Genomic DNA, 26,381 nt, shown 5'->3' with positions numbered 1-26,381 from the left:
AGTGGTTGTTTTATTACCAAGGCAAAACAATTCCTTCAACAAAACTGGAGTTTAACTCCAACAATATGCTTGCAGAGCAGTCCTGCACTCTCCTTTTCTGTTCTAAAAACCCTGCTCATGGTAATTCTGTACCGAACATAATACACATTATGAAGAATTCACACGGCACTGCAACTAACTTAAACTTTGACTAAGGTAAATTAAAGTTCATGGTTAAAGCAGGCGAAAGCGTATCTCAGTCTGCACACTGGAAGATTTAGACAAATCTTTACAGACTCAGGCCTTGAGAAGTGCAAGGTTCAGTTGCTGCACCCTGTGCATCTGACAAGATGCACGGTCATAAATACCAGCACCAGAAAGCTGTAGCTCCATCTCAGTGCCAAATATCTGATGGCCATCTCCTTTTTTAGAGGAGCATGGTGAGAAGGCTATAGCCTAGACAGAACTGGGGGCACTCCGTTGAACTGGAAGTGTGAAGCATTTCAGGTGAAAATTACAAATTATAGCGACAGCCCAAATTAAAAATATTACAAATTTTCATTTACCATTTACAGTTATAATAAAGTAAAAGTGAAAAAATATCAGTTTTTTTTTTTTTTTTTTACATTATTAGCAAACAAACACTTTTGGCTATATTCACTATGCACAAAACACATCCAATATTCGATATCAAAAATGCCCAGCACAGGACATAGCATGGTTTTAATTAATAAAAAGACAAAACTCAGTTTATTACCTCTTCAAGGATCAGAGTCACACGATGTGCCTCATATCAAAGATTTGCCCCGGGCAGAAGCACTCAGAGCACATCAATTTACATCTTAAAGGATTTCAAAAGGATGCTGAAGCTGCTGCACCTTTCATGAATCGGTTTTGATCAACCTCTTGTTTTAGGACCACTGCAGATGAAAAACTCAAGTAGAGATTATTTAAGCTAATTTAACTGAATTCAAAGGGCCAGTTTTGAGTCATCCTGTCAGGGTCACACTGCAGCCTGCTGAGTTCCCCAGTTTTACCACTAACCCAGCATAAATGCATAAAGGCACCATGGCACTCGGGTTTCCTGTTAGACCCCCAGCTCTAACACACACCTATTGAAATATAAGGCCTTGACTGACATGTGCTTGTTGTGGAAAAACAAATTAAATCATATGCAAGAGCACATGAACACTGAAAAGGGGATTATGGCTATTCAGGAAGCACCTAGTACACCAGTGCAACCCAAAAAGGTCAAGAAACAAGTATCATAAACCTTCATATTCATACCCAAAATAATGGGAATATTTGACTCCTTCAAGGTGCCACAACCTCATAAGGACACTTCAAATTAATTTGACATTTATATCTTTATTAATAATGTGAAAACAAAAGCATAGGGAAAGAAGCATTTGAAGTTTAAGCAAAGACATCAAAACAAGTATGTCCATAGCACTCAAATGCTAAACTACACGTGAGAATCTTTTGAGTGGTTGAAATCTGGGACACAGAGGAAAGGCCTTCTTGTTTTTAAATTAATTATTAATCAATCTTTTCATCCATCAAATCCCTACAATGACTCATCCACTTTCTTTACCAAAGTCTAAACTGTTACGAGAAGATAGCAATTCCACTTGTGCATTACCCTCCTGAGTGCAATTCTTAACCCTGCATATGAGAAAGGATTTTAATAGGTTCATTCCTCCCTCCCAGAAAAAGATTATGTTCTCATTGACCCTGAAAAGAATATCACAGAAAAAAAAAACAAACACAAACACAATAGAAGGAAAAACAATACTTAGATTTTTTACATTAAGAGAAAGAAGATAAAGTCCACCTCAGTTATAAGTAAGCAAAACCAGCATTCTTCTGGTGATAGAAGTACTTGAAGCAATGAGAAAATTCACATCACCAGAAATCCTCAATAAAAAATGCCATTAAATAATCCAATGCTTTTACATTCATGCAGACAATTCGTACTGTCTGTAAAGGAATTTAGCTTCATGGAAAATGTAGCTTGAAAAGAGGTGCTTTATAAGCTTACAAAATTAGTAACTTGATCCTACACCCCACATCCATCTAAACCTCTTTTCAGGGTCAGCACCTTTATTTCATGAATTCAGCTGCAAGACTGGAGCTCAGCTGGAGATACCTACGTACAGAGCTTGCTCTTTTCCTGCACTAAAGTTATATCAGAACGTTACAACACGTTTGCATATCTCCCACACACGGAGGGGTTTTTTTGCCAGCAATAACATGACAATGGCATCAAGGCTGAGAAAACATACCAGACAGATATGAAATGAGAGGGTGGAGGTTGCTGCAGGAACACCCAGACTGAAGTCCAGCAGCTCTGGGGAAAGGTGCTGCCTTTCTACAGGCCTTCCTATCAGTCCCACTTTCCCAGGTCAAATGTGAAACTCCTTCCAGGAAATGAAAATCTTCCTATAGTTTCTCCCCTCTCCACAGCCTCTTTTCTATCAAGCAAAGTGGTATCACTCCACCCTTTTTCCGTGAGAATGGCTTTCATTTTTCCCTTCCACTACATTCAGCCTCGTGGCCACAGTGGAGTAGGAAGGAAAAAAAAATTTTCTTAATCTCTGCTGGGTGCTCTTCCCTAGCCTCAAGTATAGTTTCCCTGGGAATATTTCCACTGGCAACGCACACCGCTGTCCTTAATCTCAATCATACAGAAGTAACGTGAAATTCACACACTTGTCAGTTTTACAGCCACACAAGTTTTGCAATAACATCACTTAAAACAATCAGAACTTCTTTTACGCTAGCAAAGCTATATAAAAAAAATACAGGTAGCAGACCTGTTAGAAGAGTTTGATTTACACATTTGTGCAGCTATTTTCAGAAAAGCTTTTGGTTTAAAAAATAAAATGCTGACAGTGCTGCAGATTTTTGGCACCTTACCTCCTCCTAAACTGCCACCAAAAAAAAAAACAAAAAACAAAAAAAAAAAAAAAACAAAATAAAATAAAATAAAATAAAAAAAAAACAACAACAAAAAAAAACACATTGATCCAACTACAAAGAAGCAAAAAAATGTTACTATCAATCACAGGAAGGTACCTGATCTGCCACAAATAAAGTGTTACCAAGATGTGAGAATAAGTACTAAGTTTCAGTGATCTTGAAAGTCAACAGCGGAATCCAGTGGCATAATACAAGGTGCACTCCACACTAGAAATTATAACTTGAAGGCTCAAACTGTACAGACCCTTGGCCTTCCCCTTATTCTTTCCAGCTGCCCATTTTTCCCAGTCCCACCCCACCATGGTATCCCAGTAGAGCACCTTGGAAAAATATACAAGCTGAACAAGTCGATTTATCTGAAACTCAAGATTAAGTCTCAATCGTTGTGTAGGAAAGAACCGAAAGCAGGCCCATAAAAGTAAGACAGCATAACACTAATACACTAAACACGATACACCCCTCCCAAGCGATTAAAAATATTAAAAATATCCTGTTACACAGTTACAGGGAAAGTGCCCCTGCAGCACAATTTGACAAAGGCACAACTAGAAAGCAATGAAATAACCAAACTTTACATTTGCTATTGTCAAATCAGGCCGAGCACAAGCAACGCATGCAGGACAACGCTCTACGCTAGAAGAAGGTTTTCTGACACTAGCATGCTCAGGGAAGATCTAAATTGCGGTGGACTGGGGAATGGAAAAATGCAGAACCACATGAAAGAAAGGCAAACCCTGCTTACAAAACAGCAGTGAGTCAGCTCCTGAGGACTGGTCTATGACTGCTCTAAAAACAAGATGCACATTCCTGGTGTGATTTCCAGTTATACAGAATGAAAACAAGTCCATCCCCTACACACGCTTTTAATTTGGTAGGTGATATTTCAAAAAGGTATCAAGAAACATCAGTAGCATTTAACCCATTCAAGCTTCAGGAAACATTTTCAACAAGCGCTGATCCACACAGCCTTTTAACCCCGTGTGCATGAATCCACGTTCAATGCATCCAGTAAGCAGGAAACACTCATAGCCCTGGCTTCAGATCAATCAAAAACAACTTATCTTGGGGATACCTCCAACTGAAAAAGGTCATTGAGTTATTTTTAAGAGGCTCTTTCTAAAATGCCATGACCTCTTAGCCCGCCTAGTTCCGTCATCTTTGATCAGACCCTCCAGAAAGCCAAGAACATGCCCCAAGGCCTTTTGTGACAAGCTGTGAAACTCAGCCTGATATAATGCTGTAAGTAACACTATGTTACACAGCTACTCTGAGCATTTAGTTGGAGAGTCCAACCCTGTCCCCGCTGAAAAAGCCAAGACAGCTTTCAAGTTTTCCCAACCCACCTCCCTTTCGATGAGTGCCCTTGGCTGCAAGCAGCTCTCCCATTGACCATGTTACAGCTCATTTTGTTGATGGGGACTTTCTGGTCTTTTGCTTTCTTGTTGCTGTCCTTGTTTTCGGATGTTATTAGAGACCAGGGCTTTTCTAAGTATATTGACTTCTTCTGAAAAGTTAATATACACTCTAAGAATTACTGCAACACACGCAGAAAAACACAGGTCAGACAAGGCAGCTCTATCGTCTTACTTTGCTGACATGTACTAAACCAAGGTGCTAGTCACTGAATACCGTGTCAGCACACACCACAAGGAAGCAACTCGTCCAACCCCTCCCAAAAGAACAGAAACCTTTAAACTGGCTCATTTCAGGGAAAGGATAAGAGGTTGTTTAAGGTGCTGTTTGTGCACACTGAATCCCTCTGCCAGGTGCTGCAGTTTATCATTACTAAACACTTACATTGCAGAAGTACTTAGAGGCCTGAAGTAGGTCAGGGCCTCAGCATGCAAGGCACAGAATATATACATAATACATGACAGCCCTTGCCTCATCATCTTTTTCTGTATCAAGTGTTTGTCTCTTCCCACTAACAGCTATGTGCAACCCACACAAACAAGAGAAACTTGTGACTATGCAAAAAAAAAAAAAAAACACCAACCACAAATTCCACCAACTACGTACATGTTATCCAACATACAAGAACTACAAGTGCTATTCAATGTGCACAGAAGCAATTCTCCTCCTCATTAGGGTATTACATGTGAGGGTCTAGAGAACAAGTCTTATGAGGAACAGCTGAGGGAACTAGGGATGTTCAGCCCAGAGAAAAAGAGGCTCTACAATTACCTTAAAGGAGGCTATAGCGAGATGAGGATTGGTCTCTTCTCCCAAGCACTAAGTGATAAGTCAAGAGGAAATGGCCTTAAGTTGTGTCAGGGGAGGTTCAGGTCAGTTATTAGGAAAAATTTAGGAAAAATTTCTTCACTGAAAGGGTTGTGAAGTAGTGGAATGCGCTGCCCAGGAAGTGGTTGAATCACCATTCCTGGAGGTCTTCAAAGCATGTGTAGATGTAATGCTTAGTGACACTGTTTAGTAGTAGACTTGGCAGTGCTAGGTTAAAGGTTGGACCAGATGATCTTACAGATCTTTTCCAACCTAAATGAGTGTATGATTTAGCTAAATGTCAAACCAAAGCATGCTTGGAGCTTTTAGTTCGGCATAACTCGAGTAATTATAACAAAGACAGAAGTAGTTGAAATAAGCTTTGCTAAATACTTATGGATGAGAGCTCTAGTTCTCAGCTCCTCATCTCTCCCAATCTATGCATGCTGTTTTTGTGAAAGTCACAGTTCCTCTATTATTACTTTCAGACTGAACACTGGTTGAGACAGAAGTTGTATGAAACCAAGAAATACATAAGTATTAAAGTTACATGAGTTGTAGGGAGAAAAACTACAAACATAGTGCTAGAAACACATTTATGTATCTTAAATCAGTTGAATTAAAGAGGAATGAACATACCATAAATCTCAAATGATGATTAACAAGACAATAGAGCTCTAGGCAGCCTGATTATTTCACCAAGCTGTCAGTCATTCCAGATTGTCTTGATCTAAATCCTCATACCAGGACAGCACAGCCCCAAGAGGTGGATCAATACATTACCCAGCTCTTTGCTCCATGCCACTGCATCTCTGTGGCACCACCCACCCACCTCTGCCACTCCAAATACTCACCCACATCCTAGAGCACTTCCCCGCAGCTGAAAAGCATGCAGGACCACAAGCTCCAGCTGCAAACTACAGGCAGACACTGAGCTGCAGTCCTTCTGCAAGCAGCAATTTTTTTATTTTTATTTTTATTTTTTTTCTTTTTTTAAACATTTCAAACACAACATCATTAATAATCACTAAGTTCCTTACATAATTTGAACTGACCAGAAAAATGGACTTTGTAGGCAGCTCGGATAAACATTCTACTTCAAAAGGTGGCAGATTCAGTTTAGCAGCAGAAAATTACTTTTTTTTTTTCCCCACAGCTCTTGCAGAAGATAAGAGTTAAGGGAATGGGAAAGAGATTGATGCCCTACTGATCAAATCAATTCTAATTATGCAGAGAAAACTTTTCTACAGCTTCCAATTACACTGAGCAAGAACTACTTCATGAAATGCAAAGTCAGATAAGTGAGAAGTTTGGGAACTCAACAACAAAAGCCAGGTTTGTAATATTCAATCACCAGAACAAGTAGAATGTTACAACTGCAAACAAACTCTAGCATTTGAAATAATAAACAAAACTAAGAAATGTATTATTCATTTAAATGTAAAAAAATAAGTCTAAAAGGATCTATAAAAAGTGACACAATACTGCAACTAAACCACAGCAACACTGAAATAATTGGGCGAAGAGCTGTTTGCTTTTTTACTGCAAATCCCTCTCTCTCCCCTCATCTTTACTGTCTGAGATGCCGGACAATAATCTCACCAACTTCTTATAGTACGTCCTTTTCACCACCAAGAAGTGAAAGTACAACATTACTATACAAAATGTTAAGCAGATCTACATAAAATCAAGTCTTGGAAAGGAAAACTTCACCCTTCCATCCCAATCCCTTCTACTGTCCTTAGCTGCTGGAAGCATTTCACTTCCCAGCAAGATTAAATCAGGTCTGGATGAGGACAGGCATACCTTACTCCTGATGGTCAGCCTCACTACACCAATTTCATGCTCTTAGAGCATGAAACCTCCAAGACAACAAACACACTGTGATGGTGCTGCCTTACTCAAGAAAGCATTGCCTACCTAAGACAAGGGACAAAGCTTGAGAGAATGACAACAAGTTGAGGAGCTCCTTCTACCTATCCAAAAAGTACCTCCTGAGATTCCAGTGGAGAATTCAGAGAAGGATAAGAATTTCAAAACAACATCATATTGTGTCAAAACACATAGATAAAATTACTAAAGTCTACCGAATTTGCTTTCTGTTTAGTCAAATATTGGTCTATGCAGATGAAAGCATTAAACATGACATTACTCCATTAAAGGCTTAAAGAACTACTATGTTTTGACCTTTGTCACACACTCTATGCTACAGCAAGTTTGCTGACAAATATCCATACTCCACACCCTTTTTTCCCGGAGGTCCTGCAGTTGGTACTGCTGCCCGTGGCAGGGCCAGGTCCGGACTCACAGAAGAACCAGCCGGCCAGAAGCGGCTCAGCTTGCAGCAGTCTGGCCGTGGGGACTGGCCTTGGTTGTCACTGATGAACAAGCCTTTTGTCTATTCAAAGCAGCATCAAAGCTAAAAACAGCGGAAAAAACACCAAAGTAAGGTCATTTTCCAGTTTGTTTCTAATGCTAGCACTGAAAATTCTGCATGACAAATATAACTCTACCAGTGGGAAAGAAAAAAAAAGATAACATAACATGGAAATAGCAGTCCTGGGGTGACATACATGGAGGTCCTTCTTACTGCAAAGAAGCAGCTGAAATACAATTTGTGCTGAAACCTATGAAAAAAATTCCTTCTGCTTTGAGACAACCTTGACAACAACACCATTGCAGACAGAAGAGTTTACTGTTTTGGGGTGAATTTCAATTTCATTTACTCATAAATTAACTGAATTCTAATTACTTTTTCTGGTATTGAAATAAATGCATACACATGCTCATTTGGGAAAAACATCCCTTGCTCTCCAGGCCCCTCACCACATGCTGTGCCCAGTTCCTCCGGTGAGGCAGTGCAGGACACGGGGCCAGCGTGCCGTGCTTCCTCCACCAGCCGCAGCCCCCTCAGGCTCACCTTGCATTACGTTTATGTTCCAGCTGTCTCCAAAAGGGATCCACTGCTGGCTAAAGCTGAGCCAATGGGCAACACTGGCTGCACCTCTGAGACAGCATATTGAAGAAGGAAAAACCTAAGAACTAACGTTTTGTCTTACATCACCCAGATGTACAACATGCTGCGACACTTGTCAGCAGGACACAAGAAACCAAAAAAGAAAATACCCAAGCAAATTTTTGTCTTCCTCAGGTCCCTTTCATTCTACTTCTAGAAGGTCAGCACTGACACTTGCTGCATGCACGTAGTAAACAAATAGCTCATACAGACAAGCTGCTTTTAAAACTTACCAAAAGCACATCAGTGAAGTGTGATTTAAAATAAATGAGCTGTGTTTAAGGATATCAGTATTTCCCCTGGCACTTCATGAGTTTGCAGCTGCAGAAATTCCTCTTAAAAAAATCAAAAGGGGTTTCTAGACATAAAGTTGATATATATATTTATGCATACACATTTCACCCCAGTTACCAGACCAGAACACTTACACAGTAAAGCCCCTAGCCACACTTTAACGCGTTGCTGATTTAGCTGTATCAACCAAGAATCCCTCTTCTCTCTTGCCAGCAAAAACTTACTGTAGAAACCTTTTCAGTGGCTGTGAATTTTCTTCTGCCTGCACAAACTGTTCCTTTCATAGCACCTGGTTTAAACAGCACCAGCAGAAAAATCTCTCGTTGCTGTAGGGGCACCTCAGGAGGAAGTGGTGAGACAGGGTAAAGAAAGCTTGCATGTGGGAGGGGTGAAGGAAAAGGAGAGCATTGCATCAGCACAGCTTACATCCACAGAAAAAGGGAGGAAGTGGTAACTGCCATCACACCAGGTTTGTGCCAGTAGAAAACTAAACTGCAAAGTCAAAATCCTACCGCAAGAAGTAACAGCAACAGAAGTCTGCACACAGGTCAGAATCACCTACTTTATTTTGACATGGTGTCCATTTGGATTTGGATTTCATTTTGGTTTCTATTTGGATTTTTGTCATACTTCGTGTATAATGTGTAATCTTCCCAAATTAAGATAGCCCGAAAACATACTTGCAAGCTATATCCATTATGTCTAGTAGATACTAATCCTATTCCACACTTCCCCCAGCAGATGATTAAGTGTCAGTTCTGTTAACTGTTTCACTGCTGATAAGATAAATATTAACATTTCTTTGCTAAAACCTATCTCACAACTCCAAGTCACCTGTAAAAGCCTCTTATGAGCAAATCCATCCACATATTTCTCCATGCAGCAGTAAAGAATGCTTCATCTTCACTCTTCATAATGAGCAATGCAGCCTCATTCTGACTACATGAAAAGTACACAAAATTGAGTAGACAGCTACTGGTTAAGAAACAACAAAAAAGCTTTAGATGGGTTAAGCAGAGTCATAAAGACAGCCCTGTCTGTGTTTCTACTCAAATATGAATCTCTGTGTTCCCCTCCCTCCTTTTTTTTTTAAAAAAAAAAAAAAAAAAACATGATCTACTGCAGGTTATGCAGCCTGCCACAACACATCAATGCAGAAGCCAGTACGGCCTGGCTGCAGAATTTAGGTCAGCCTGTCTGTGGAGTACATGAGGTCTTGCACATAGCCATACATTTTCTAGTAATGCTTCAGTAATCCCTCTTCATCCTGCTATGTGGCTATTTCAACAGTCACTACTAGCTTTCCTCTAACTCCCTGACAAAGGACTCTCTGCAGGAGGGATGTTTGCAGGCAAATGAGCCACTACCTCTTCTTCCTGTGAAGCAGGAAGCCAGTTGTTGAATCAAATAAATGCTGCTTTTTTTTTCCCCAGGGCAAAATAGTAAAGGCTATATTAGAAATGCATGCTAGAAAAAGACATCCCTTTTCCTAACTACAAAAGGAAAGATAAAATCAGATTGAGCTGGAAATTACCCCCAAATCATTAATATTTTTCAGAATAGATTATCTAAACAAAAACCCACTTTTTTCCACCTGGGTCAATAAATAAAAGCATCAAAATGTGACTCGAATAAATTCAGACAACCTAAGGGACAGATGCTGATATTTCTGAAGACAAAGCATCATTCCAGGTGAAAAATATGTCTCCAAAGAGACTTCCCTCCAGAAGTAAATTGTGGGCTGCTGTCATCCCAAGCACTGTATGAACAAACATAGTGGTAAATTCTTAAGGATTTTTTAAGATGCACAGAAAATATGCACAAGTCTTTTCAGAACATGGTCCTCAGAGCAGGAGTTCCACATCAACTGAAAAGTACAGTTATGTAAGGAAAAAAAAAATAATAATACAATAAAGCAAAACCTTGAACTTCTCTGGCTGTCTTCATCTAAAATGAGCCTAACAACCAAAGATGTGCATACAAGAATAAATATCAGTTTCCAGGAACAGTTACAGGAATCTCAGCAAATAACACGGTTAGCAAGCTGACGGTTGGTTTTGTCCTACAATTCACCAGTCTGCTACCTTTCTGTACTATGTAACATGCTTCTTGAAAAGCTGGCATTTAGAACTCCAAATAAGAACAAAGAAAACTATCTGTCCTTTAAGACATCAAATTGCTATTCAACACTCAAACACTAATTAAGAGTATTCTTAGCCAATTCTTTCCAATCCACGTGCAGCTTAGGTACTTGCAAGCACTGAGCTGTATCAGAACTCAATGTCTAAATCAAATACCCCCCAAAACACAAGAGCTGCATGCATTTACGTTCACCTCAGGTCTACTACAGAATAGTAGCTTACAGCACGCACCCACGCTGGGCACACAAGGGATGGAGATATCATTCCCAGACCACAGGCACATCATGCATGCACACAACACTTAAGAAACAGTTCTATTTTTATTTTTCTAAATCAACAGTCATTCACAATTCCACGTTACTCAGCACCAGAGGACTTGTCCCACTCCTGGCTCAGTACCTGATCAGGCTGTGCTTCTCCTCCTTCCTGCTCTGGCTGCAGCTGGGCTGAGCTCTGGCTCCAGGAGGCTCCGGTGATGAGAACACCAAGCCAGGTGCTGGTGGTCACTGTCTCATTTTGGTAAGTGCCTCGGACTCTTCCTGTGTAAAAACAAACTGCTGTGAATCAAACCAGCCGAGTGAAGCATTGGCACTTGTGGGGGTGTCAGCGAAACGCCGCTCTGCGACACGGAAGCAGAGTTAGTCATCCTCTTACCACCAGTGCCTGGTCTCTGGGGGAAGGCTGAGCACACCCTTATTTTAATAATTTCAGAAACACTCTAAATGAGTTGTCTTAAAGAGCCAAGATCCCTCGAACTAGCAACTCGCCATTTCCCCCATATTTTATTAAACACACAAGCTCCGCCACCACACTCAACCGAGCGCACCACTCTTTCCACACTGCCCCCCCCCCAACGCTGTAGGAGCCAGTCCAGACCAGCTACACGCTGATCCCACCCAGACTGCTGCCTTACAGCCGTGTGCTGGACAAGCAACCCGCAGGCTGCCTGGAAACCTCACGCCCGTATCCCTGGGACAATAACATGGAGAAGAAATGGGACTCTCCCCCAGCTGCAGCCCCGCATGCCTCCCCTCGCCTCCAGCCGCCCAGGCAGCGCTCAGCCTGCAGACGGAAAGCAGCGGCTCAGCAAAGCCAAGAGCCACGTGCCGACAGGTTGCTCATGAGTATTTATTTTAGTTTGCTGCTTATGAAGTATGCCTCGTTACAAATCAAGTATTTCACAGTAATTGCCTCCAATCAACAAACACAGGGCAAGCCGCTGGGCGTGCGGACGCCACTGCAGAGCCCAAACCCTGTCACGGCCGCGGCTCCCCCGCTGCCCCCAGCAGGACCTGCCACCACGCGCCTGCCACCTCCACAGCGGGGAGACCTGGGCCAGCAGGTGGGGAAGGCGCTGCTGAACACGCAAACAAGAAGTGCATCTTCAAGTAAAGGGGTTTTCCTTTTTCCTCCTTAAGAAGGGTCAGGGGATTGCAAAGCAGTGGTCAAGAGGTCTCTTAGGAGCGCTCAATCACTTCACAGGCCGCAGCACTGAAATCTGAGGCTTCAGAGCCTGCTTGCTGTCTTTAAATGCATGGGGAGGAAAAAAAGCCCTGACTGGGTACTTTACAAAGGTCTGCTGTGAGCAGGTTTCAGGAGAGACCTTTGGAGCATACTTGAGCCCTGACAGAAAGTGCTCCGATAGCCGCAGGGCCATTCACCTTGGCTGTTTCCATAACCTCCCCTTGCGAGGTCAGAGAACCACACAAGGGCTGGGGAAGGGTTTGCCGTGCCTCAGCCTCTCCCTTGCAGCCATCCCAAAGTCAACAGCCAGCATTTGAGAACAGAAGGCAAAGGCAGCTAACGCTGCCAAAGCAAGAGGAATGATTTTATTTATTTATTTATTTATTTATTGAAAATGCATCAGCCTTTAAGGAGAGGTGTCCAGAGAGGCCAAACACCACCACCACCACACTGGTGAGGCATAGAAGAAAAGGACATATTGTCTTCAAGGGCACTAACTCAGTCTGAAAGCCTGCTGAGGTCCACCACCACTCTCCCCTTGCCAGGGCAGACCAAGCACAGGAACTAGAACATACCAGGAGGAAAGGCTGAGGGAAACAAATGACAGATAAAGCACTCAAGAATCCAATTTTGGTTAAAAAATAATAATATTAAAGTAGAGATTCTTGTATAAATCATATCAGTGTGTAAGGAAATGCCTGTGCTGAGACAAGGCCAGCAAAGGAATTTTCCCTGCAGTCCTTGCACAGAAATTCCTCTGGATTCTGTTCCAAGCCCCGTTTGAAGAATTCTTCCAAGTGGCTCCCCCCTCTCATTTTTGAGGTGACAGCTTCAATTTACTAAAACAAAGCAACATCCTATTTACAGGAACATCTGCTCCAATACAAGATTACACACCCACTCTTCTACAGATCCAGCACGTGGGATAGCTGGTGTGAAGGAGGTTAAATAGGGAGCACTCGTACCATTTCTATAACCTCGTCTCTCCTCCAGCTCTTGTTCCCCCTAGTCTTTTGCTGTGCTTTCAGGCTGCTCAGCACAGGGAAAGCCTTACACCCTACATACACTGGGGTGATGGCATCAGGCCAGGCACTTGGCACATCTGGCAAAACACATGCAACCTCCAAACGCCACATCCTGTATGCCGTAGCCTACGTGTGGCTGCCTTTGTCGGTGCAGTCACTCAATCAAACATTTTTTCCACTACTAAAAATACTATTTCTGCTGCAATTAGCATGGAAACAATCATTGCTAACAGAATGAAATAAAGAAATCAGATGACATTTGCAAAGCAAATTATTGTGAGTTCTGTAAAAAGAGGAGAATGCAGAGAAATCCCAGTATTTTGCGGAAGAAGCGGAGATCTTCAGGGTGGGGGGGAGAACTCAGTTAATAAATTAACTATAAATGAAGCAGTTTCACTCATAAAGAGGTTTAGTTTCAGCACAACCAAGTAATTCTCAGTTCCACACACATACATTTCCAAGAGCGCAACCAGCCGCCGACATTTGACAATCGCTTTGGTTAAAATGCCATCTTCCTCCCTTGCTGCTGCATGAGAAAGACAAACAACAACCCACCACAGAAGAAAAATGTCATGCTACCAAGAGAGAAGAAAACCCCCAAGCCAGCACGGAAACCTACTACAGAAGTATTGTCAAAAGCAGCATGCGACCTAACCAGATAAATACCAGATTTTGCTGCTACCTCCGAGCAAGGTTTCACAATCGGCTCCAGCTGACTGGAGGCCACCCTGGAGCTTCAAAGGCCCCCAGCCCTGTCCCCAGCTGCGTGGGAGAAGTGGGCAGGAGGGCAGAGTGGGTCTGCTCCAGCCAGACTTGGAACGGCCTTGCCTCCGGAAAACGCCTTAGGCACTGCTCCTGCTCCACGGAGCCCCGGGATCCCAAAAGGGACCCACAGGCAGGGCACCCTGGTGCTGCCGGCAACCTGCTCTTTGACCCACAGGCAGCGAGAGCAGGAGCTGCTATCATATTCTTTACCAGACAGCAAGCCAAATTCAGGATCTCACGAGCTCAGGCAGTGAGCAGGTAAACCATCAGAGGCTGAAGAAGCCCTCGATGGAGGGGTGACAGTGGCAGCTACCACCCGCGGAGGAGGGAGCGGAGAAGCAGCACTGCGGCCTCGCCCACATGGACAGCTCTGCAAGTGCAAGGCCAGGCTCTTCCCAGTCCAGCCTGGAAGCCTTGAGGAGCCAGTTAAATTTGCTGTAACTGATGTCTAGAACTACACATTGGTCTGTATCACTTCAGAAGGTGCTTCTAAACTGGTTTTCACCCAGGAGAAGCTGGCCATGGGGACAGGGATTGTACATGCCCTGCATCTGGAGAGAGACCACCCTCATCACGCCAGCCGATGCACACACTTCCTGGGCACAGAACAGCACGTGTCATCTAGTACATTCAAATCTTATTTTATATTTACTCATACTTTTCTCAACAACCCTGTTACCTCCTTGCCTTTGCTATGCTGCTACTATTTTTGTGTTTGTTTTTTTTTTGTATTTTTGCATGCCTCTTTAGCGGTTCTATTTCATGGCTTCACTGTATGCATTACTATTTTTGTTCTTCTGCAAGATTTGCTCAGCAATTTCTTTAAACTGACTGATGCTAATAAGGACCCTCATAACTTTACCTTTCAATCTAGGTACATCTTAAATCAAATTACACTAAAAAACAAACAAATACCAAATCTAACAATTAATTTTAACTGCTGGAAATAGTCTTGTCCAAATCGCTTCATTTCTCGTGGTTGTTTTTTTTTTTCATCAGTACATTTCTGCCTCATTCTCAGTTTACTCTCGTTTCCAAGAGCTGCTCTTCTTCCATTATTCGTATTAGACACCCTCCTGCCTGCTTCCCCACTGGCGGACTCGCCCTGAGCACGCTTGGCTCTGCAGCACGAGGAGCCCTGTGTCTCCACATTCCTCTGCTTCCTTGTTCCAAGGGCCAATGGTTTGTTGTCAGAGGGATAGGAAAGGTGGGGAGCAAAACTATCAACTGCCTTCCCTTTCCCTCTACTAACAATGCCAATGAGGTAAAACAGTGAAGAAATTTAGTATGGATTATAAAACAGCAAACATTACTTAAAAAAAAGAGTCATATGCATAAAAAACTTCATGTCCCTTTTGTCAGTTCTTCTCGGCTGAGGCAGTTTAGGCTTTATTTCTTAATTTAATTAGACAGAAAGCAAGCACATGAAAGTTTTTGGATGACAGCCACTGAGAGAAACTCTTTATGTAGATTTGTGAGTCTGTATTTTTAAACACCAGTCAGATTAAGTGTGAAGTCTGGTTCCTCTGTGCACCTTTGATGAGGGCAATTGCTAATACACGTGGAAAGGGTCGGTAACCGTATCGGAGCTGGGGAACAGAGCAGGACAACACGCTACCTTTCACACTTCTTATTCACGTTTTTTTTTCATGCAATGACCGCCAGATTCTCGTTCCCATCCTCCCTTTCCATGATCTGTACACAGAGCACCATGTACAGATATGCAGGATGGACTTTTTGAAATCGTTCACTGACATTTGCATTGGTTTAGTGCACGAATTTCTACTGAACAATCAGAACGACACAATCCTGAGAACGTGTTCCTCTGTGAAGACTGCAAAGGCGACAAAATGTCTATTACATAATACTTCTGTATAAAATATTAATATTCACAGAGGGAGCTTTTGAACTGAAAGGTTATTTTCTATGATTAGCAAGTCACTGTTGTATAAGCCTGTTTTTTTTCTAAAAAATCACTGTATTCGAGACAGACAACCCATACTTTCTGTTGACAAAAGACAAAATCAACTTTGTAGGTACACATATCAAGGTACACAAAAGATCTCCTTGGTGTTACCAGCCTGTCTTAACCTTAAGTACTGCAAGGTTACAGAACCACCTCTGTCCCTAGCACACAGCTCCCGCAGCCCGCACCAGGGTTATTCCGGTGTTCTTCATACGAGATCTCACACCAACTGGAAGGGTAAAAGTTCCCTTTCTTTCCTATCCTGTGATGGCTGAGGAACAGACAGATTATTCAGACACCATATTTATATACATACCACATGCATTTGTTTTCTCCTTACAGCTATAATCAGAAGCTGGGAAAAATCACTGCAGCAAGAATGAAGTTTGTTAAATGTAGCCCACCCAAAAAAAAAACCCCACACTGCTTTTAGCAGGCATGTTGGTATCTGTGGCATCAGCCAGGCTTGAAAACACCAAAGGTGTGGCAGTCCTGTCTTCTGCAGAACCCAAGGGCAATCAAGAACATCGTTTATAGAGCAACTTATCTCAGTGCTAACTTGTTAAGAATGAAGTCCAAGGGAAAAAAAAAAAAAGGCATCTTGGCTGGGGCTATGCAGCCATTTGGTTGCATGGGGGTGGGTAGGAGCCTGCCCTGCTGCTTCGTTGGAAAGGCTATGAAGAGCTTCCACATTTGTGCTTTTTCCTTTCTGTGTCTATCTCCACTGAATAGAATAGGGGAGGGGTCCAGCAGATGCTCGGGGACACAGTCTGCTGCAGGTCTCCTCATACTTGCCAGCTCAATGGGAGTTGTAGGTAACACAGCATTCAGGCAGCCCCCAGCCTTAACCTCAACACGGGAAAATTAGGAGACACAACCCAGGCAGAAAAATCCTGAGCAAGTGAGGAGAGAGGGATTTATATTAAGGCTGTTTAGAACCCTGATTTGGGAAGCACGCAGCTTTTCCAAATTTAAATACTAGGCAATCAGTTTGAAGAGATATGACAATAACAGAAAGAAGTAACACTTCATTAGCTATTATGCCTGTCCCCCGGGTCTGGGAAATCTTCCACTGCAGCTTCCTGGCCTTCAAGGGAGACCTCTGTAAGGCAGAACAGCCAAGATGCACAACTTTTAACAGAGAGACCACATAGGGAAAGTGTTCGTTCTTAACACTATGAAGGAGCAAGATAGGTCACAAGAACTGGACCATTTCCTCTACTGATCACACAACACAAAATGCAAGACCATGGGGAATAAAGGTGACTGCTATCCTCACTCGCTGCTAGATGCCATATGCTCTCAGCCTGGTTATTTTTTCTGCTTCTTCATCAGAGCTACCTTCACCAAAAAGGAGGTCTCAGAAGAGAAAAATATCTGAGCAACAGATAACTTTTCTCCTTCCCTAAGGTCGCTGTAACGTGATTGTTTCTGAAATCCTGAGCATCACGACTATTCCAGCCTTAGAGCAAACCACTTCTGAGGAAAGTGACTCGAGTAGAAAGAAGGAAAACTGTAGGTAGCAACAGTTCTGAGACTACATGAACAACAGGTTTTCACAGCCTAGATTGTACACGAAAAGGAGGAAGAAAAGGGGAGGTACTTCTTTTAGAGAAGTGCCAAAAAACAGGTCCTTGGTGCAGCCGTGCCCTCTTCCCATACCACTGCTTTCCTCCAAGTGTGAGCAAAAGAAGCGTTCTGCTGGCTGAGTCCAAGCAAACAAGCTTCCTCCTTGAAAGGATGTTTCCCTCACCACTCAGGGAGCTGCTACACAAGGGCATTTGAGTTGTCTTCCCTATCTGCTTCCTGGAGGGGGCCAGCAACCCACTGTTCCAAGACTGGAAGAGCACAGTTGAAAAGAAAACAAAAATAACTGAAAAGAACCTTGATTCTTTTAATTAAAGAAAGTTGTGTCGAGAGAAAGATTGAAGCAGTGTCAGTTAAAATTAATGATGTGGAAATTAGTATTACTGATGGTATTAGAAAGCGCCAACTTGACTCGTGACGCACTTTGCTTTTTAACATGCCAAACCCCAAGATGATTCTCAACAAGTCAAACACTAGAAATGCTGGCTTTGTTCTTTCCTAAATTTGTTTGGAATCTCTGAGGGGAAAAATTATTTGGCAAGCAATCAGTACCTATTCTTTGTTATATGGTTAAAAGAAAATTGCACTCAATTTGCTTAGACCAAAAGATCGTGAGCCAAACCCGTCCCCAATGCAGGCAAGTCAAACTTGGAAAAAACGTGGCTCAAAGTGTTCTCGAGGTACGAGGTGTGGAACTGCTTTAAAACAATAACTACCGTTGGCTTTTTTTGGAAGCTGCTAGAAAACTGTATTTCACAAACATCCTCCTCTGTATTTCAGCCCTTTTCTGGCAAATACTTACAGGTACAGGCCCACAGCAGCTCAGCATCACAGCCAAGAATAAATACTTGCAAAATCAAGCACCACTGCTGTGGCCCCAGAGAGCCTTTTGCATGCATGCATGCTCATGAGACCATACACGTGCAGACAATTAGTCATATGCACAAGTCTTTACATGGTGAAGTCCACAGACTTTTCACTGCTTGTTAGAAAAAAAACGTTTAAGATGTCAGTTATGCAAAAGCACAGACAGCTCTTTATCTAAATGCAAAGCTTCTGGGGAAAACTATTTCCATTTTTCTTAATATATCAATAGCATTATTATTATTTTTTTGCTAGGTTATAATCTCTCCACAGCCAAGAGACAAAAAAAAAAAAGGAGAACTAGTGCAGTCTAGTTCTGATGCTGACAAAAAAAAAAGGAGAAATTTAAACAGCAGAAACTTAACATGCTTTATTCTTTTTACATTATATAGTAACATTTGAACATCAGGTAAATACTGCTAGTTATGTTTTATGAATATTTAGGAATCCACAGTATTTTTATGAATTCACTGGAAGATACAGATTGTTCTTTTGAACAGAAGAGAAAAACCTTTCAAGTTCACTGCTTGGCAAAAGCAGCACTAACTATGTGGAACTCCTTTCTGTCTGCCTCTAGTTGAGAAAATAGCTTACTGGCTTCCCCCGTGACACCATTTGTGACTCAAGCTACTTTTCAGCAAAACAGCCATCACCAGCCCCACTGATAAAAAGGTTTAAGCCTCAGGGCACTAATTAACCCTTCGTGATCAGCCGGTTTCCACACATTAGTCAGTTTCCCCACCAAGCCCTCTGCTATCAGAGGTGCAGGAGGAAGCCGAGGCACCGAGTCAGCACTCTGCCTCCGGAGGTCCCAAGGAAGCCGTCAGCGAGTGACAGGAGGAACTGGCAGCATGCAGGGCAAAAAGCCTCAGCCAGCAACGCAGGACCCGATTCAAAATCCATTGACAGCCACTGGCTTCGAACAGGACCTCGACGCACTGCACGAAGGAACGAGAAAACCTGGGGAAGCAAGAACTGGCTTTGAGGCAGGAAGCCTCAGCGCAGTCACTTCTCATAGAGCTGCAGCAAGCCACAGCACACGTGGTCGCAAGTGCTTCTGACCACAGGAACGCGTGTACCATTTTCTCCTGTGGCATTTATTTTCCACCCATCCTGTCACTAGCAGGACCTATTGCAACGTATCTCCAACAGCATTTGCTTTTTCCTCACCCTCCGGGCGTGCTGTCAGAAGAGATGCCCACGCACAGGACGTAAAGCCGTGGTATCTCCACGGCACTCCCTGCCTGCTGGTACAGGAGAGAGGGAGGCTTTTCTGAGGTGACAGAAGGCAGGGCTGAGAAAGAGCTGGAACTCGGGAACTGCCTTTCACACATTCAGGTGCATTAGTGCAACGTACGCTAGTTAATCTTCACAGCAAGCATTTAAGTACTGTCACCCTCCTTGCATGGCTATCGCCCCGGTTTGCTCCCATTACTAATTACCTCCCGTGACAGCAGCTCGCAGACTTCCTCAGCTGCTGGTGCTGCTGCTCCAGAACGCCTTCCCCAGGTCTGAACACGCCGCACGGGTTGCCTGCCATCCCCCCGGAGGTGCCAGGACCGGTGCGGGTATCTACAGAGCACATCTGCATCTCACAGCGCTAATTGCTGCTTGCTGCAGCTCCCTTCTCCGCCTTACCTCATCCAGACTTTGTAAACTTTGGATCTTTACCACAGTAACCTCGCTTGCAAATAAACGAGGAATGTTTAAATTGATACCGCTATTGTGTGCGAGAACCCGGCGGCAGCAGACATGACAGACAAGTGGTTTTCACACTAAGCAAGATACAGGCAAGGCACCAACTGAGTTTACTAGAAAGGCAGCGCTTCCTCAGAAGCATGGGAGAAAATGGTGTACGGCACAGAAAATATAACCAGAGGAGCATATTCCTGGGTCAAGACCTCATAAATCAGTTTCAACTAACAACACGAGGTTTACAGGGGATTTATAAATCACAAAGACCGAACACGATCCTGGCCTCGGAGCAAGGCTGGCTGAATTAATTTAAGATGGCAATCAAGGGCAAATAACGTAACACCAACCATCTACACCACCAGTCCTTGCTCCAAAGCCGAGGAGACGTGAAGAGAGGTGTTTTTCTTTGCTTTCTCCGGGGGAAGAGGAGGAGGGAGGCAGAAAGGGACTTACCTACCCGCCTGGGATGAGGGTGCTTTGCGGCAGCTCCGGTCTGCGGGACCGAAATGCCAGCGCCGCTCCTGCCCAGCTCCCGCACCCTAACGCCCCCTCCCCACGCGGGGGGCACAGCCATCCCCCACCTTCGGTCTGCGAGGCAGGAAAGCCGGTCCTTCCCCACCACCGCGGGCAGACACGTTGAAGAAAATAAATAAATCAATAAACACTGCTTTTTTTTTTTTTTTTTTAAAGCCGACACCGCCGCCGAGCAGCCGGCACGACGGTGCTGGGGGGGGGGGGCGCTCCCCGCGGCGGCTGGGGCCCGGCAGCGCCCGGCGTTCAGCACCACCATTACAGGAAGTCCCGCCGAGCCCCGCCGCCCCGCACGCCGGGCTGCTCACCGCCGCCGCCCTCCATTTTCCAGCCCCAGCAACCTGCCGCGCCGGGGGCCGGCCCCCGCCAGGCGAAACCGGGAAACGGGGGGCGAGCGCCGGGAGCCGGCTGCGCCCCCGCGACACGGCAGCGCCCGGGGTGGGCTGCCCGCGGGACCGAGGGAAGGAGGGGATGGGAGCCGGGCAGCGCAGCGACAGGGGCGGCGAGGGGCTGGGGCGCGCCGAGGGGCCACACGCACCTTCCTTCTCCGCGGTCGCTCACTCCCGCGGCGCTGCCATGCGGCGAGGGGGGCGGCCGGGCCGAGCCGGGCCGGGCCGGGCCGGGCGGAGCTCGGCTCCTAGCGGCGCCCTGCAGCGCGCTCTCCGCATGCGGCGCGCACCCGCATGGCTCGGCGGCACGGACGGCACCGGCAGCCGGCGGGGGCCGGTCCCGCGTCCCGGAGCACCGCCCGCCGCCCGGCAGCGGCCAATGGCCCCCGCGGCGCCGCGCATGTGAGGGCCGGCCCCGCCCGCACCGCCCGGCCCCTGCCCTCAGGTGCCGGTGGGGAGCCGGGCCCGGCCGAGCGGCGCTGAGGTGTTCCCTGTCTCCCCGTGGCGGCTGCAAGCCCGCGCTTTCATTGCTGAGGCGCTCTGTGAAAGTAAAATTAAATAAAATTAAACGGGTGCTTCTCTGGGATCCGACCGGCCGGGTGGCGGGGGTGCGCCACGCACGGCGCCGCCACACACGGAAACCAGCGCCTGAGGGGGAGCTGGCACCAAACCAGGCTCGCCCCAAAACCTCCTTACCCTCCTTCCTACCCTCCTTGCACTGCAGGGGCAGCCCTCTCACCCCTCTTCCGAACTCTTCACTGGGTGCTGACAACTGACCAGAACTGCCTGTAGATAAATACTTCAACTAGAACTGGATGTGACTTTTTCCTTTTGAAATTGTTGCACTTGATCAAAAGTAGAATTCAAAAGCAAAAAAAAAAAAAAAAAAAAAAAAGGCTTATGCCAAATTTTCCTTCTTCCCCCATGACTTGTAGGAACTGGAGGGGAAGAGAATCACTAAGTGCTTGTTTGGAATAGCCTTCTGTCCCTTCAAAGACTGAGAATCTCCACGTTTTTAGCTGCATTTTTAATCAGACCTTCTCCTCTAACTGACGGCAAGATGTATCAAAGATCGCAAGTGAAAGCACTTCTTAGCAGCACTTAGTTTCCCAGACCAGAAAATCAGGGCAGCTTGTCCTGCTCCCAGCTGCTCAGCACTATTTTCATACCAGCATTTTCATCTGGCAGAGAATTTCAGCAGAGTTCAGATTTAGTCTAATGAGTTGTCATTTATTTTAAGCTTTGATTTTCAATACCTTCATCTGGGCTTTTAGTTATTTTCTTCTCTGAGATCATCAACACTTGCATTATTTTTGGCCAGCGTTTTAGACCTCGCTGTTTCCTCAGTAGGGCGAACTTGTTATCTATCCATCCATCTATTTATTTTTGCTCTGACCCAGTGCCCAGGCCACATAGGGTCTGCAGTAGCAGGGCTCCACGCCAAGGTAGGATTAATAGAGATAAAAGCACTACAATCTGGTAAACATCAAGGCAAGTGAAAACAGATAATAGCAAGAGCTGCTGGCTGGGAAGTCCTGACTTGCAGGCAGCTGGCAGGGAAATTCAAGCAGAAGAAAAAGGATTTTTTCAAATGCCAGAGTTGGTCAGAGCCAGCTGAATCCACATTCACTTGGCAATCACAGACACCTCGCCGAGCGGACACGCAGCAGCAAAACAAACGCATAACTCTGGGGACAGGAGGCAGAAGACACCCGGAGGCTGGGCAGATCTAGATCCAATTAGAGGCCATTTCTGACGGGCAAGCACAAGTGTGAAAGTCTTACCTCCTACAGAACATCTGCTGGGTTGGGTGGATTATTTTTTTCCCCTTGTGATACATACGTAAAGGTAACTCAATTTTTTGATAATTTAAAACCCTCTATTTCCCTCCTTTTCAAGCGGAGAGTCTTCTCCCCCTGTCTCAGGCTTGGTCTCCCCTGGGCCCAGGTCAGGGTGCTCCTGGGCAGCTCTCTGCATCGCTGGTTGTGGCCCTGCCCTTCAGGTACCTGCTTATGTGTGGTCCAGGAAAGAGGAGGGGATAACAACCTGGTTGGGGGAATCGATGCCCCAGCTGGTCTGTGTTCCTGCTGCAGTGTATAGGGTTGTTTCAGCAGAAGAACAAGTTAGCCAGCTGCAAGTTGCTCCATATCACAACAGAGGCCAGAAAGACACAGACAGTGGAGAGAAAATGGCATCTTTCCACTTGCACAGGCCTGGTGTTGGCCCTTCACAACTGAAAAACACTCCTATTGCTGTTCTGATCTGTGGCTCAGAGCTCTGAATTCAGATGCGGGAGCTGCTTTCAGAACAGCCATGCAACACACCTCTGCTATGCCCCCACAGCTGTCCTCGCTCAGTCCAAGGTGGGCACATGCTGGGGGGGGCACCAGCAGAAGGTAAGCGTAAGGAAGAGAAGGTGCCAAAAGTGGGGAGTGCCAGCGGCTCCTCGGAAAGCAATGAGGAAACTCCACACTGGGCAATATTTCAGTCCTGGCTTTGTGCAGGCTGGCCGATTTTCCTCCCAAGACAGATTTAAGAGGAAGAGGAATATTACGACTTTAAAGTAGTGGATGAGGTAGTTATTTGTGAAGAGATACAGACGGTAGCATAGAAGAGAGGGCAGGGCGCTGGATTTCCCCTCTCCAGAAGCACAGTAATTTGCCCTCATGGAACATGCAAAGCTCAAAGGGGAAGACTCCAGCTTAAACAAGGCAGAGGAGGCATATGAGTCACTTGAATTGGATGCAGGCCACCATTTCCCAGGAAAAAGGGGTTTGTAGGTGCTAAACGGTTCAGTGTGTGATCCAGGCCAGGTGGGCAGGAAGCCAGTGGGGCTGCAGATAGCCAGTGCCATCACGCTCACCAGCCCCGCTGTGCCACCTGCCACCCGCCCAGCCGATGCTGTCCCTGCCGTGCCCTGGGCTCTCCCACAGTGGCTGCGGTGAGTCTGACTTTCCAGGCAAAATTAGGCAATGCACTGGCAGCTGTTTTACTGCCCTGCAGCCCAACAACGTTGGCAAGGGCTCGCTTTGCCTGTGCCTGCAGCTGGCTGCGGAGAGGCTGCTGCGTGGAGAGCCAGCCCAGGAGCATCAGGCCTCTGCAGCACAGTGTGCCCTGCCACCCGGGCAGCGTCAGAGCTTCCGAAAAGGCTGGCATAAGTTAGTCACCTCTTCAACTGCAGCTTTACTGGCAGTCCCAAGGATATCCAAGCAAACCAGAGAAACATATTTTTCCACTGTAAAAAGTGCTGCAAAACTTTGTTCCTATCATAGTAGACAGGTTCTTTTTTTTTTTTTTTCCTTTTTTCTACTTCATAACCCCATTGTATATAATTGTCCAGACCCACGTTACCACTCTTTCTGAAGACACTTCACTGCTGTGCTTGTCTTCAAACACCCAGCACACAGTCAGCAAGTGAGGATACAGCTCTGTTAAAAGCCCAGCCACCTTTAAAGGCCTTGCAAGGCATGTGTTGTGCCCGGCGTGTGACTTGTTCCTTGCTTCAGAACTTCCTGGTTGGAAAAAGACACTCTCCTTACCTGCAGTTTGTGCTGAAAAGAGGAGGAGTCTCTGTTCTTCAATGTGAGAATGACTGTTGTAGATAAAAAGCATTTTCTTCCCCTTCTAAATACTTCCAGAATGCCACAATGTGCTCACCAATTCTTCTGTTTCATTTGAGATAGTAAAAAGTCATTCACTCAGTGTGCAATACAGCTACCTGAAATGGAATGAAGATCTGGGGTGTGAGGCCTCATTCTTAACAAGTACCACAGCCTTCATATTTTGAAAAAAGAGGAGCAGCTGTGAATGCATGCATGATAAGCAGCATGTGTTGTCATACTGCAGTCCAGAAAAGTTTTTCAAGTGAAGGCAGGAAAAATGGAACAATTTACACTTGCTGCTCTGGATTGTGCAGAAAATCTGTGTGTGTTTTCACTTTTCATCCAGTGGATGCACCACCAGATGGCCCGTTTCCCTCATTCTGGTGCTTATCAATAAAGGACTATAAATCCACAAGGCACACAGAGTCATCTCAGTTGAAAGGAGGCATGGCAGAAAAGCAGGAAGCTCTGCCGCAGGTAAACACCATCACCTGCCCTTCAGCCCTGTTGCTTGCGTGAGCAGGGCTTTGACTTGGCAGAAAAAAGAATAATGTTGCACATTTCTTGGTCAACCCATGACAGAGTCCGTGTCAGAGTCAACCATAATCATGTTATTGTGGCATGCTCACGCTCCTCTCACCTCCCGAGTCAGCAGCCACCAGGTACCTCCACTAAGGTGACAAGAACTTTTCAGAGTTCTTTGGCACCAGAGGACTGGAGGGGATTAGCCTGTGACCAACAGGCTGGATTAGGCTGAATCTACTTATCTCTTCCTATTTTCTTAAATTTGCACTTAACCCTTTCTATGACCTCTGCTGTTCATGCTCACTCTTGTTTCCACAAATACTAGACACTGACCATGGAGACTGAATAGGAAATAAAAATTAAAAACCCAGGATAGGCAGAGTTGGCAGGACAAGACCAAAGAAAGCTTTCAGCTGGCATAGCCCTCCTTGCTAGAGCTATTCCCCTGCTTCCCCCAGATATTTCAGCCTTTTATTTCTTTCTTCAAATCATGCCTGAAAACCTTTCTTCCCTCTTCAGATTGCAATTGGCTTTCTCTGTAAAATGGCTGTGGCACTGCGTACAAATGACACAACACAAAGCCTAAGTGCCCTACCTGGATGTAGGAAAACAGCGGTCTTTAAAGAAACAGCAAGCCAGTTGTCTTCAGAGTGCTTAGCTATACCTGTGCTAGCACTTAGCCTTTACTTCCCCAGCTCCACAGTTACAATAGTTAGAGCATGTTGGTTTTGTTATTTCTTTACAAGAACTTTTCCTAAAATAGCCTAGCCAAAGGGGCATAATGAGGTGTGCAGCTGGGAAGAGCTTTCTGAACAGCATGAACAAAAAGAAAGAACATATGTGGGGCCAAAGTGCTCAGAGCCTGCAAATGACTGGCTTCAGTCATTCAAATGGCTGGAGGTTAAGGATTCACCTAGCTGGACCATTTATAAAAAAAAAAAAAAAAAAAAAAAAGAGCTGAGAAAGACCAGGCAAAAACAGCAGAAAAAAGGGGGATGGGAATAGTATATTATTTCTTACATGCTGCATCTTCTCTCTGTCTTTCTATGTTTCCATGGGGCAAAGAAACCTTCAGTCATTCTGTAGAAGGAGAGGAGAGAAAGCACATTTAAAAGCAGGGGTCCTTCAGCAGGGACCTAGAGGGTCTTGGGGCTCTTTTCCCACCTCAACAATTGAAACAAGGCTGCTTTGTGTGTGCTCAGGAGTCTGCAAAAGGCAGGCTTGCCAGCACAACACTAAGAGGAGTTGATTTTGCCTGAAATGGCTAGATTAATCTTTTTGCTTTCACTGCAGCACCTCCTGCTAGCTACTTGTACATATTATAGATCAAACAAAA

The 26,381-nt window shown here is 45.0% G+C and overlaps 1 protein-coding gene across 3 annotated transcripts in view; it reads right to left on the bottom strand.

Annotated features, from left to right (window-relative positions):
* LRRC8D (leucine rich repeat containing 8 VRAC subunit D) overlaps positions 1-21,261 on the bottom strand; it is a 51,021-nt gene extending 29,760 nt beyond the window's left edge. Inside the window, exons 1-2 of one of the 3 annotated variants that reach the window (XM_068691215.1) lie at positions 21,068-21,261; positions 11,032-11,171 (exon numbers count right to left, since the gene is read on the bottom strand). The gene's annotated coding sequence lies outside the window, so the exon portion shown is untranslated. Of the gene's footprint in view, positions 1-8,715; positions 8,828-11,031; positions 11,172-21,067 lie in introns of those variants that run through there. The other 2 variants (XM_068691214.1, XM_068691218.1) reach the window with 2 other exon arrangements.
* Between the last annotated feature and the right edge of the window lie 5,120 nt (positions 21,262-26,381).

Source organism: Anas acuta, chromosome 8 (assembly GCF_963932015.1).
Source record: "Anas acuta chromosome 8, bAnaAcu1.1, whole genome shotgun sequence".
Lineage (NCBI taxonomy): Eukaryota > Metazoa > Chordata > Aves > Anseriformes > Anatidae > Anas > Anas acuta.
Note: the sequence above shows the minus strand (reverse complement) of the source record. Positions and strands in the feature narration are given on the sequence as shown.